Consider the following 14,619-nt stretch of genomic DNA (forward strand, 5'->3'; position numbering starts at 1 on the left):
GTTCCATCATGGTTGGCCTAAAATAGCACCTAAGCCCATTCAACCATACCTTGATGTTTTTTAATGGTTCTTTTTGTTTTAGTAGGTTTTTTTTAGCCTAACATGTTAAAAAATCATATCTCTAGTTTCCCTTATTCAGTTTTGATCATTTTGGGGTAATTACGCTCATGAAATGTGCTTGAGAATATTTATTGTTTTTGTTATTTGAAGTTTGAGTTTCTCCTTAAACTTATCACATATTTCTTTTCTCTGTTTCTCTGAGGAATTACTTGCTGTTTGTGCCATAGCTGCCATGGATTCCACAGAACTTCACTGAGACTTTAATTGAGACCTACCCAGGGTGTGTTTATTGGGTTAGTAATGTTCCCTATACTCAAAATATTAACCCTTTTTCTTATACTGGACTTACGTCTAGTGACTTGCTAACATTCCTACTTGTCATTCTTGAGTATTCTTTACATCCTCAAAATAATGTTAAGCTTAGAGACCCCAGATGATACCATCACAATGTGCAAAGTCAAGGAAGATGTCTATGTCTTAGCATTCACCATTGCAAATAGTTGTTTTTTGTTCCACACATTTACCACCCATAATATCAAAAATAAGTAAATGGCATATTACAAGCACACCAGGGAAAGCATTACATTTTTAATCTGGTGCAACCAAAATTCAGATTTGCCATGTTACAATAAGAGCCTGGATGTGAGATTGAAGAGGCATTCTACATGAGGTTGATAGACGAAGTACTATTCATATGCCTATGAAACATCCTATGGCTAATCATCTGACCGTCCAAACCCATCTACTAATTCATGTCACAGGGTCCCTACATTTGATTTCATGTTTTTTTGGAGAAACAAACAAGGCTGCTTTAGAATCTGACAGTTTGGTACCAGAATATTGTTGTTTAGACTCACATTTGACATATATATTGTGGCCTGAATATGATTTCCAAAAATAGTGAAGTTAATAATGGAAAAGGTACTAAATTGGGCAATATGTTTGTGAGATATTTAGTACACAATGTTTGTAACACAATATTTCTGGATACAGTATTTCTAACATGCACAACTCTTTTCATGCAGAGCATTACAATGATGCATCCAAACACCATGTGCAGCAGGGGTTCAACCAAGCATAGCAGTAGTGTACCAAATTATTTTTTAAACACTTTTTTCAGGATTCACAAAATCCAGTATTGGTTGTTGAATCCAGAGACACCAGGAGGGTCCCAAGACCTATGGAGGGACTTTGAATTTACCCTATCATAAAAATTATTTTCTAACAATTTCACTGCCAAGTCCCAAAGTAACCCCCTCCCAAATGGGATTGCCAGTCAGGATATGCTCACACTGCCCCCCTTATACCCTTTTGTTTTTTTTCCAGTTGCTCAGTAACAATGGTTGCAACAGAAATGTGTCTTAGGTGGCCAGCCAATCAGAGAGTGTAGAGTCTTGAATCTGCAGTTGGATTTGTAGAAATCAGGAGATTTGGTAAATGTCTATAGCTCGATCATGCCCAATGGGTCCACTTCTCAAAGCTTTTGCCGTAACTTATGCTTACAGTACTTGATTCCAACTGTAAACCAATGGTAGGCCAGGAATACCCCTGGCTTACTCCTGGAATATAGCATTAAGCCAAATGTACCACAAGAGTAAATCATATCTACTTACAGAACAATCTTTGTGAATTTGGTCCTATGAATCATATCTACTTACAGAACAATCTTTGTGAATTTGGTCCTATGAATCCTTTCATGCTAAGACATTCTAAGCTACATACAATGGCCCTCATTCTGACCTTGGCGGGCGGCGGAGGCCGCCCGCCAAAGTCCCGCCGTCAGATTACCGTTCCGCGGTCGAAAGACCGCGGCGGTAATTCTGACTTTCCCGCTGGGCTGGCGGGCGGTCGCCTTCAGACCGCCCGCCAGCCCAGCGGGAAAGAGGCTTCCACGATGAAGCCGGCTCGGAATCGAGCCGGCGGAGTGGAAGCTGTGCGACGGGTGCAGTTGCACCCGTCGCGTATTTCACTGTCTGCACAGCAGACAGTGAAATACATGTAGGGGCCCTCTTACGGGGGCCCCTGCAATGCCCATGCCAGTGGCATGGGCACTGCAGGGGCCCCCAGGGGCCCCGCGACCCCCCCTACCGCCATCCGGATCCCGGCGGTCCGACCGCCGGGATCTGGATGGCGGTAGGGGGGGTTGGAATCCCCGCGGCGGTGCAGCAAGCTGCGCCGCCGCGGAGGATTCAATGGGGCGGCGGTACACTGGCGGGACCCCGCCAGTGGTGCCGGTCCGACCGCGGCTTTACCGCCGCGGTCGGAATCCCCATTGGAGCACCGCCGGCCTGTCGGCGGTGCTCCCGCGGTCCTCCGCCCTGGCGGTCAAAGACCGCCAGGGTCAGAATGACCACCAATATGTTTTAAATACAGCTAAGTGATGTTGCACTTCTTTTTGCTACCTTCAGACCAGAAATAATAGTAAACTGATTTTCCACACTCTTTGTCCCATCTTGAACATTAAATAAATGAGAAAAAAATACATATTTTCATATCATAGAACACATTCTGTGAAATCTGCTTGTTAAATGTTTTCCTTGGCACTAAGGTAGTGTATAACAAATATTGTTTTCTCTAGTATTTGATATGGAAGCAGCAAATGGTGATGCAAATAGTTTCCTGTTTTTGTAACAGGTAAATGTTATTTTTTGTATGCAATACTTTAATGTTCTCCATCATTACCACAGTTCCCAAAAAGGTGGACCATTGGATAAAGATAGTTTAATACCTAATGTAGATTTTAGCACTCAGTCACTCTTTGCTTTTCTCACTTTTTCATGCATTCAATCACTCAAATCATAACTTCAGATGTTAATTGATGGGCAAATTAGTTACTACCACCACCATGATCTGGCTGTTGTTTACTCAGAAAGCAATAACAGTCTGAATCTTAAAGCTATCTGTGCATGTACGACAATTAAATGTTCAAATGTACAGGTCTGGATGGGGCATGGGTGAAGAGTAGGCATAACAGGACAGGAATGCCCTGCAAGATTGTGAGCACCCATAAATGTATGAAATGTGGGTATTCACTAATGTATCCCCAAATCACTCCAACCTTGGAAAATCATGGAGATTTACTCCTGTGAAGGGCAGGAGGAGATCTCATTCAAGGTTTGATGAGAGAATGTATGTGCTCACAATTGATGAGGTTTACATAAAGGGACTTCTGCATCAGGAAAATTATTTCCTATGAAGATAATATTGAAACAAAAAAAACAGTGTGCCCATTTCATGAGAGCATCTGGTTTATTCTCCCAGCATAAGTGTGAGTTGCACTTGAATATCCAGGCACCTAATTTACAAAGTAGGTTATATGAACAGATGTGCCTTACTACAAGCTTATGAGTGACATACTCAAATATTTTCAAGAGTCATTCTTACTTACACTTTGCTTGAGTAAATATGTCTTGCCACTGGAAACTACTCTTAGAAAATGTGTTATGATTCAGTCTTGGATATTCAAGTGTAACTTTTCTCTACGACAGGAATAAGGCACAATTACTCCTAGACCAAAGTTCAGGAATCAGACACAGCCAGTACAAATGCACTGGGACTGATGATTTGTGAATGTTTTTCTAAGAACACACCTGAAATACTGAGACTCCAAAAGGCTCACAGGTAAAACTTGAAAAACCTTTATGAATTCCAAAAGGTCAGAAATCTGCATGTGCACATGATTAGAGAACTGTGGTACATTCACAACGTGTTTTATTTAGGCCTTGAGTCTTCAGAGTTGCATTTTCAGCATACATTGTGTTGGTGGCTAGCAAGTGTCAAACATGAGATGAAAAAGTTGCTCAAAGCTGTGAGTTACCATTTGTCTATCTGTGGCAACTGACAAAATTGAATGTTCCATTTGCTTTCCTAAAATGCCACAAAAAAACACAAAAAGCACTTCAGACGAGTTTGCAAAATGCGAATCGCGTTCAGACGCACATCGATGACATTAGTATCAGGAAATGCATTGTTGCAATCACATTCAAAAGCACAGGAGCTGGCAGGAAGCAAGTGTTGGGGTTACCACCAACTGGATTTAACAGCAATCGCAAAGCAGAAATGGCAGCAGGAGGAGTCAGCAAGATAAAGAATAAACATTTTTTGAGATGAGGAAATAGAAATTGGGTTGCAAATAATAAGCAGCTGTTTGGGAAAGCTTCCTTAACTGTTCCTGAAGCAACTAAATAGTGCATCTGGAACCAGATCCAGGACAGAATTAATGCTGTGGGGGTCAATACATGCAGTTTGGCTGAAATAAAGAAAGGGTGGTACGACCTTTACTCCAGAACTAAAGAGAAGCTGGTAAGTCAGAGATGGACATTGCTAGCACTGGAGGAGGCCCATCTCCAGAGCCACCAAAGACACCTCTGGAGGAGGTCATTGAAAGCACTTTAGCAACAGGACTATAGCTGGACTACGTAACCAGACATATCAGAACCTGCTCAGCCAAACCCAGGTTAGTGTACACATATAAAAAATCATAATTATTTTGAAACAATAAATACATTTATTAGATGAAACATGACATTTCAATAACTGGTTTACATTTCCAAACGTTAGCTTTAAATGAAAAGCAAATATGTTTCAGATTCTAGATAGAAATGCTTTATGTGATTTGTAGTCTATACAAGTCTTGTATCTTTTTAAGGTCAACAATAATTGCAATTTTGCTGAATGTGGCATGAAACATAAAGTTTCATTATTAACTTGTCATATTATATTCTTTCCCTAGAGATATAGATATAGAATGAAACATTTCAAAGGAACATGTATATAGACGCTGGATGAGGTAGAGGATCGGAATACACTCATCAATTATCTGTCTGGACATAATAAGTCCTCCCACAATTTCAGAAACAACAGGGGCTGCTAAAAGAAAAGCAGCTAGAGATTCTAGATATGTGTGTCAGCCTACACAACTTAGAACAAACTCATACATCCAAAGACTTAGGAGGCAAACAGTCATTCCAATACATGCAGGACTTTATCACATGTATGACGAGACAGGTGCATTAACGTCTAGAGACTATTTTGTGCACTTTGAGAAATCTATGTTAGAAGTTCAAAATTAGCATTTAGACTTGATACACTTGATTGGTAGAAATATGGATGAAGGATTGTCTTCCATAATAAATAGCATTGCTAATCTGAATAAAAACATCAAATCTTTTAGTGATGCTTTTTGCGAGGAGACTCAGCAACTCAACAAAAGATGTCACCATGGGGTGTTTAAATGAAAATCTTTGGGAACAGTGTTGAAAAATTGGCTACCGCGATGGAGTTACTCAGAAGGAGATCCATACATATCCATCAGGAAATGGCACACTGTTAAAAAGATGTAGATAAGTGGGCAGGTTACATCTTCACCGGAATTGCTGCTTACTCTTCAAACACATTCAAGTGAGCAGGCAACTCATCCTGGAGAAAGTGAGAAGTCTTTCAGCCACAGTAGTTTGTCTCATGTCATTAAAAATGTAGGCATACTCATAGCCAGTCTGCTAAACATAGAAGAGGACATTTTCAGACAAACATAGCAAAGACTACTCCTTCCAAGTTAAAAAAGAGATAATTAAATAATTTTGGTATAATCATACCATGACTTTTTATTGTTTTCATACAGTTCTCACTTATAAAACTTCTTTACAAAAATATAATTTCCTTCATTCGTGAGTCTTCTAATTCCCTGTGAATGAACATGGAAATACATTTGACTTTGAGTGTTTACTAACATATTTTATTTTGTACTTTTAATACTTTTAATACACTCACCTTAAAAATAGTTGTTTGTAATGTATGGTCATTCATCCTTTTTATCTGTAGCTCTAGTGTAATCTTTTAATGGGTTCTTTGGTGGCAGCTCTTCCTTCTCATCTCATCTGTCCCCTTGAGGCTAGATAGAAAGTCCTTTTGTGGTTGCAATTATGTGCAACATATCATATTTCAATACTAATTTGAACTTAACATTCAGAAAATATTGGAGAGCACCACTACTTTTGTGCAGGCAGCAAAATCTTGTCTTTAGAATATCAAAAGCCCATTCTATGACTCCCCTGTTTCACCTGTGCACAACATTATATCTGGGTTTGCTATGTTTTAGTAGCATTCATGTATGGAGTCCTAATCAAAGTACACAGAACATATTCACTGTCCCCCAAAACAAAACTAGAGATGCATTTTAAAACAGTGCAAAAGAATGTTTTTCTCAGACATTAATATCTACATTCATATTAATACATAAAAGGATGGAAGCCCTTACAAAACTCTCCAAAGGAAAGGCAGTTCTGTAGGCCACAATGTCTGAAGATACATGAATCATGTGTTAGTCCACGTAATATACAAATTCTGTAACACTTGAAGGACAAATCAATGCATGTGCAACATCCACACTGCCCATAACCTGGTGGAAAATATGTCATGCGAAAAAAATCAATTTTGCTTGCTGTACACTTCAGGGAGTTTTTGGAAATAGCGAGCTGTCTGTTAATGTTAATCAGCTTTACATCCAAATGAATTCTAAAAAATTGTGAGCTTTGTGAAATCTTTTATGCTGTGGCAACAACTCACAGAAAGCTTCTTGAGGCTTCAAGGTGAAGGAAGCAATGGACATGCATGTATGTGGGCATAGGCACACTCCTGTGTGTGTCCCTAACCAACACAGGGTCTAATTCAGCAATTACATTCAAAATAGAATTGATGCTCAGTGTTAGAAATGGGGAACACTCAGCTTTTAATTCATATATATCCTGCTTTTCCATGAGGTCCCGAGGGCCTTAGAAGTTCACTCCTGTGCTTGTTAGTGCCCCAGAAAAAAGAATGGAACTTTTGAAAACTTATGCTTCAGAACTTCAACAGGACCTACCTGACAAAAAGCATCACACTGGTGGTTCCACAGCGTCAGATTGAATGTTAACTTTGTGTCACTCAAAGTTTCTAAAAAACAAGTAAGACCCATTCTGTGTTGAGACTTAGAAAATTTTCAGGAGGAAATCTCTGAAGCTCCAGAGCATGAACGAGACCAACCTGCTTCAGATATCTGGCCTTCGGTTCCATCTCGGTTGCTACAGAATTAGTGGGGTCCCACCTGGGGAGAAATGTTCTTCTTCAAAAGTGACAAATCCAGTTCTGAAGTGGAACTTCGAAGTTTTTTGAAATTATGACTTCCAGACTTTTCACAGGGACCAATCCATTTGGTTTATTCCACCAGGGTTCCAATATGTTTCACCTCAAATCGCATCTAGGTCCCGTTCTATGACTTCCACACATGATCATTGGCACTTAGTGTTGTTTAGTGCTATTTCTACTTAAAGCTTTCAAAATTCACATCCCTGTTTCCCCTTGTTGAATGTCTGTTAGTTTGGTGATATTTTGTTTAATAAATGTTACTCTAGCTCTTTAATTCAGTTTGGGATTTTCATTGCTTGGTGTTTTGTCTTTATTACTTATTGATACTGCATAAATATTTTACACATGCCCTAAATTAACCCTGTCTGTTCTGTGGCATAGCTACCAGCTATGAGAGTTCAGACTAATTTTGTGATTTTCAGGGCTCACCCTGACAATAAATGTTGTTCTTCTTTGAGAGGACATTCAGTCACCTCAAAAAATTACTGTCTTTCTTACACAAATCCAAATGAGAAATTACAGGTGTACTCTGAAAGCTATTAAACTGAGGGGAACTAGAGATGTAGGAAAAAAGGAGAGGGAAATTAAGCCATACACAAGCACTGGAAGGGAAGAAGCAGAAGTATTGTCAGCGAAAATGCACTTCTTTGAGTTATAACTGTTTAAGGGCATTGAGGGGGGCATCCAGTCCTCTACCACCTGGGTCAGATACACTCGCTATGAAGTCAATCATGTTTCATGTTGGCAGGTCACCTGGGTAACAGGAGGAGTCCCAGACGTTACTGTCCATGAACCCACAAGGAGGTTGGTAGAGTGTAGGGAAGGGAGAGGGGCATTATTTGGTGAATACAAGATGAAAGTTGGCCTTGCAGAGAAGAAACTGACAGGCCAGTCGGGGTGCTTAAAGAAGACCACCATGCTCTTTGGCCAGCTCTGCGGTTAGGGGAAAGTAGAGCATGAATACTCCAGTGAAAGGGCGGCGGAGGGTGTATGGAAATGCTTACAAATAGGCCATATGCACCTCAAATCATCATTGTAATGGGAAGGCAATGGGGAAGAGCTCGTACAAAACTACTAACCTCTGTAGCTCACCCCTGAGCCTATTTCAACTCTATGCCTGGTGCTTTTTTCCATAATCATCTACCTCCTGTTAAGACTGAGACCCAAATTTAAGTCATTATGATTAATTGTGGTATGTTTTCTCAATTACGAGTAGTGTGTAAGTTTTGAAACATCAAAGCTGCCAAAGCTTATTAGGGAAAACATGGACTGTAAATAACTGGACACCTGGTTCTCAGTGCGTTAAGCACCAAAATATGCTTGCTCTGCGGCATTTAGAAAGTAATAATGGTAAATGGCTGCGGTTTAACATACTGGACAAATTCTGATCCCTCTGGTGGAATATATCAGGTGCTACATATATTGCAGCCCTAATCAAGTGATAACAGGGGTACCTACTTTTATGCACGGTAAAAGTCTTGCTAACCCATACTTGATAAAAAAAGCAAATAGGAAATTCCTTGATAAATCTTTGAAAAATCATGAGTTCTGTCCAAACACATTGATTTAAAATATTATCTGTTTTTCTTACATATGACATATAATAAAGAGAGAGACCATGCCGAACAATTTCGTCTTTGGCTGAAATATCACTGTCACTAGCATGTCTTGACGCATTATAAAGTGGGTTATGGGGGACACAGGCCTTAACTGAGACGGACTAATATACAATACAGTATTTGTAATGGGAGTGCCCTAGGCTGTGAGGGATGACGTCGAAAAAAGGCACACAAAACTGAGAAATCTTTAATTAGGCCGATGAAAAAGTGCCAACACAATTTCTGGGCACAGAATCATTTGTCTTTTGCGGCTCGTCCAAAGGTTTCAAGGCAGTTCACTTTTCTGCTTTAATAAAGGAACCTATTTATTTCTGTTAACCGCAGCGAATCGAATCGCTATTATAAAAAGTGTAACATTTAATTTGACTACCCATACAAGGATCATAACTAAGACGATAATTCACTAAACAGCCTAAAAACGCACTTGGCCTCAAATAAGATTTTCCTTTTTTGATATCAACAAAAGTCATTCAAGTGCAACTAACATAAAATGGAAACATTCTTTTAAATTTAGCTGTCATTTTTTTCAGATTCTGGAGCCACTGAGTCTGGAACAAAAAACCCCGGTTCACAAAAATATATGTATTTTGCCTACTCGGTTTCATTAAATGGTAGTCTTTAGAACGACCAATAGCTAAAGTAAATATCTGGTGTGTTTAGATTATGGGGTACCCTAGCAACCTTCCTAGGGGCAGGCCGAGTTCGAGAGTAAAAATGCCCATTAGTCCGTATTCTTCCGTTCACCTTTTCTGAACAACATTAACGCATTTAAAACTCTGGGCTGCGAACATTTGGGTTGAATCAAATGCGCATGTTTCCACTTAAAACGTAACAGAGAAAAATGTGTAACAGAGTATAGCATTATGTACAGGAAATTTTATTAGCATGGCCCAGTCAGTCACCGCAACAGATTTCAAGGCCTTCATGGCAAGAGGTATTTTCAGAATAGTTTATGTTTCAGCCAATATATGGCACGTACCCCTAGCTAATGACGTACATACCCACATACAATGATCACCAACAGACAAATTGTGAATATTGTTAGACATATTCAAAAAACGTTCCTTAAGCCTTCAATTCGCTAGATTGTTTAGTTTTGTTTCAACCAGAAAGCAACTTGACCAAAATGTATTTAAAAAAACACAATATTTGATCGTGATTTTTGTATTCAGTAAAAAACAGAAGCGTCCAACTAATTTAGGAAGGAATTTCATTTTCTTAATTTAGCTTTTATTGTGTTCCAATATTACCGTCTGTAGCTAACTTTGAAAAGTACACTATTTAGGAGGATTCCCTACAATGGCTGATTCGCTCTTCCAAAAGAATGGTTGCCAGTCTGATCTCGGGGTAGAAGCGAAGGAGCATTGTCACAGGCTAAATGCGAGTTGGTGTCAGGACGCTTGGTCTTAGGCTCAAACCTTTCTCAAAATGACATTCAAACCGTAGGCTAAATAAGACGACATGGCCCATGTTTCAACTAATTCAGTGACATTTCCAGCATATAGCTCTGACATAACTGCAAAATGTTATGTTGCTATGTTATGTTATCAGTGTTTTGTAGAGTGCTATTCACTTGCGAGGGTATTCAGGCACTCTCTAAAAGGTGTGAGTGGTCAGTCCTGTAAGGCTTACCCGAAAAGCCAGGCCTTCAACTTCTTCCAACAGTCAAGAAGAGAGGAGGATGCTTGGGTGTGTTTTGGGAGATAGTTCCAGTCTTCAGGGGCCAGGTACGAGAAGGCACGGCCCCCTGCTCTGCTTTTGTTTATGCGTGGGGTGTGTGCTAGTGAGAGACTGGCAAAGCAGACGTCTGGAAGGTTGGTGTAAGTGAATGTGCCTGTTTGGGTAGGCAGGGCCTGTGTTGTGGAGTGCTTTGTAGGTGAAGGGCTTCAAGTTTAGAGCTTGTGTATCATGAGCCAGTGGAGTTCCTTGGCATGGGAGGTTGAGGACTAGCCTGGCTGCTGTGTTTTGGATTGTCTGCAGCCTTCTTGTGAGCTGGTTGGTTACAGAAGAGTATAGGGAGTTCCCATAATCTAGACTGCGGGTGACGAGGGCTTGGGTGATCATTTTCCTGGTGTTCTCTGATATTTCCTTCAGGATTTTCTTCAACTTCCTTCGGGTGTTGAAAAAGGACTATATCACTGCAGTGACTTAGCCAGTCATTTCCGGTTTGCTGTTGATGATAATTCAGAGATTTCTCACTTGGGAGCAATGTGTGGGAACAGGTCCAAGACCTGTGGGCCACCAGGTGGAGTAGCAAGATGAGAAGTTTTTCCTGTTTTCCTCACAACCACACCTTTGGTCTTGTCTGAGTTCAATTTGAGGCAGCTGGATTTCATCCAAGTGGCCACTTCTGTCATGAATGTGCAGAACTTATTCCTGGTGTTGGATCTTTAGTCCGAGAGGGACAATATCAGTTTTATGTCATTGGTATAAGTGAGGAGGTTTATGTTGTGATCTTGTATGATGTCTTATAGATGTTGAAGAGAGTCGGGCTGATGGAGGATCTCTGCAGGACTCCATGAATAAGACCTTGTGCTTCAAAAGAATAGGTGGCCATATAGACGGTTTGGGTATGTCCAATGAGGGCAGATCAGATCTATTCGCAGGTGTATGCCTGGATGAATGCCTTGTGGAGTCATCGGATTATAATGGTCTGGGAGACAACGATGAAGGCTATTGATTGGTCTAGAAGGATGATGACTGCAGTTCCCCCTGTCAAAGATCATACAGATGTCATCCTTTGCTGCTATAAGAGTGTTTTCTGTGCTGTGGTGAAGTCTAAATTCTGATTGTGTGGTGTTCAGAAGCTGGTGATTGGTGAGGTGATTGGAGAGGCAATTGATGGCTTTTTCTAAGACTTTGGTTGGGTAAAGAAGAAGGGATCTCAGTTGGTAATTGGCGACTTTGGCTGAGGGTTTCTTTGAGGATGGCATTGGCAGCTGCATGTTTCTATGGTTCTGGGAAGGTGGCTGTACTGATGGAGGGGTTGAGGATGAAGTGAGGGTGTCGCTGATGAGGGTTTCTGCTTTGTCAAAGGATTACTGGGGGACAGTGGTCCATGGGACCCTGGAGTGAATGGTCTTGATCGTTTGTTGTGATTTCCCCTGTGCTAATAGTGTCCCATGTAGTGATTGTGCTTTCTACGTTTGTCAATGGGAGACTTATGGAGAGGGTCAAGGGGTCTGGCTGTGGGGCGAATTTGATGTATAAGGGTGTGATCTTCAGAAGAAGTTAGAGAGGTTGTTACACAAATCTTGTGATGGATTGATGTTGCTCGTGGCTGCTGTGGGTGAGGTAAAGTCTTTGCCAATTATGAAGTTTTCTTTACTGCTGTTTTGGCTGGTCTTTATTCAGTTGACTAGAGCCTTCCTCTTGATTTCTCACATTAGCTGGTGTTACGTTCTCTGGCTGGCTTTGAAAGCGTCATTTTTCACTTCCCCTTTGCTGGTTCTCCATTTCCGTTCCTGTTGTTTGCAGTGTCACTTGGTCATTCTGAGGTCCTCTGTGGACCAGCTGGCTTTTGTATTTTGCTGGGTGGTTGTGTTTTTTTTTCTCATATGGGGGCCAGCGTGTTGGAACAGTTGGTGATCCACTTGTTGCAGTTCTCAATGTCATGTGCTGGACGCCCATGGTTCCAGTGTGCCCTCATGAAGGGTGGCCCTCCAATCCGCTTCAGTTAGGTTCCTCAAGTGTGGGCCTGCTGATGGGGCTCTTCTGGGTTGATTGATGTTGATTGGGAAACTGACTATGGCGTGCTCTGTCCAGGCAAAAAATCTTGGTGAGTGGATTGAAATGTTGTTGAAAGATGTGAATATGGGTTCAAGGATGTATCCAGCTGCATGGGTGGGCTCTGTGATGCATTAGATTAGTCCTGGGTTTCCGAGGTTGTCAAGAAAGCTGCCTGAATTGGGGTTGGTCCGGTCTTCAAGATTGAAAATTGAGGTCTCCTATGGGGTCAAAAGCACTGGAGTCAAGGACTAGAGGGGCAGTGATGTCTATGATGTCTGCAAATGTAGCTCAGGGGCCTGGAGGATGACAGACTAGAGATCCACTCAAGCTGAAATTGATGTGAATTGTACTTTAAAGTTTTGATATTCCATGTAGTCTATGCCAGCTTCAGCAGAGACGGTGTAGGTGAAAGTGTCTTTGTAGTTGATGGCAATTCCTTCTCCAGGCCTGTTCAGGTGGTCTTACCAGGTGATCTTGTAACTTGCAGAATGGCAGTAACAGTGTCTAGAATTGAGTCTGTGGTCAGTCATGTTTCCATGAGGAAGAGAAGGTCAAGCACGTTGCTGATCTCCATGGTGTGCTTGCTGAACAATCAGGTATTGAAGACTGTGCATAATTTTGGTATGTGAGGGGTGCAGGTGTGTTTGTGTGTTTTTATATCTGTATGGGGATACGTGTTGCTGTGTTCTAGGTTGGAGCTGCAGTAGCTGTGGTGCAAGTGAAATGGCAGAGGGAGCAGGTGAAAATTTGTTTCTGTGTTGTGTGGTGTACCAGCAGAGGGTGGTGGGGCATCTAGGGTTCAAGGAGTAAAGGAGATTGGTGGGGTAGTGGTGGGTCACAGGGGAGCCAGATTTTCTTGCTTTTGAAATGGTCCAGGAATGGACGGGTGCAGATAGGCCTGCATTTAGCATGACAGCTGCGAGCCCACTGCACATCTGCACTACTGCTGTCATTAAGTGGGGGGGCACTAGGCAGTGGGCAGGGCTGAGGATGAGCGAACAGTGGTGAAGGAGCGAGTCACAAGGAATAGGTATGGTGCAGAGAGGGCCGAAAGGGGTGTAGAGAAGATGGAGGGATGGCAAACATCAGAAAGAAGAGTGAGAAATGTCACGGAGAATGAGAAAAGGCACAAAAAAGCAAGAGAAAAGGCATAAAAAGTGGCAGAAAGAGTAGGAGAAAAATCACAAAGAGTGAGTGAAAAGGCAGAAAGAGCGAGTAAAAAGGGACAAAAAGTTGCAGTAAGATTGAGAAAAAAGGCACAAAGAGTAATAGGAAAGGCATGAAGAATGAGTTAAAGATAAAAGTTCACAGTAAAAGTGAAGATGTGGCACAAAGAGTGAGAGAACAGAAAAAAGGGCAGTGCAAAGGCACAAAAAAGTCACAGAAGAGTGAGAGAAAAGGTAAACAGGACAAGAGGAACGACAGAAAGAGTGAGAAAAAGGCACACAAAGTCGCAGCTGGAGTGACCGAAAAGGCACAGAGAGAGAGAAAATGGACAAAGAGTGAGAGAAGTGGCACAGAGGTTACAGACTGAGAGAGAGAGAGAGAACAAAGTGAGACAGAGAGAAAAAGAGAGAGGGAGAGAGCCGAGTCAATTGCCTGGGGGCACTGAAGCTGGGTCTGCAAGGGCCTTGACCTTTCAGAGGTAAGTCCGAGGAGCTGGGCCCATGCACCTGCTTAATGGTTGGCCCACGCTGTAGTGGCCATTAAGTGAGTCCTGGGAATGGAGAAGAACACATGTGGCTGTGGTTGGGGCAGAGGAGGAGCTTGACGGCGGTGAAGGACAGAGACACGAGGAACAGCTAAGGAGTGGGGGAAGTGGGAGAAGTACAGAGGGCAGGAAAGGGGTGCAGAGAAGAGGGATAGATGGCAAAGGTAAGAAGGGAGCTCAAGAAACAGCACCATGGCTGAATGTTATGTGGGTGTGCAAAAAGGGTGGAATGTTGTCACAAGGGCTACTCTGTGATTTTGGGGTTGGATTATTGTCTCAAGAGGGGTACTGGACAGGGTTGGCAAGTAGTATTTCAGAAGAAGAGACTGTTGTCATAATAAGCAGTCTGACATTGTAGTGTTGTGTCACTGTGGTCAT

The sequence above is a fragment of the Pleurodeles waltl genome, chromosome 5 (assembly GCF_031143425.1).
Source record: "Pleurodeles waltl isolate 20211129_DDA chromosome 5, aPleWal1.hap1.20221129, whole genome shotgun sequence".
NCBI classification, from domain to species: domain Eukaryota; kingdom Metazoa; phylum Chordata; class Amphibia; order Caudata; family Salamandridae; genus Pleurodeles; species Pleurodeles waltl.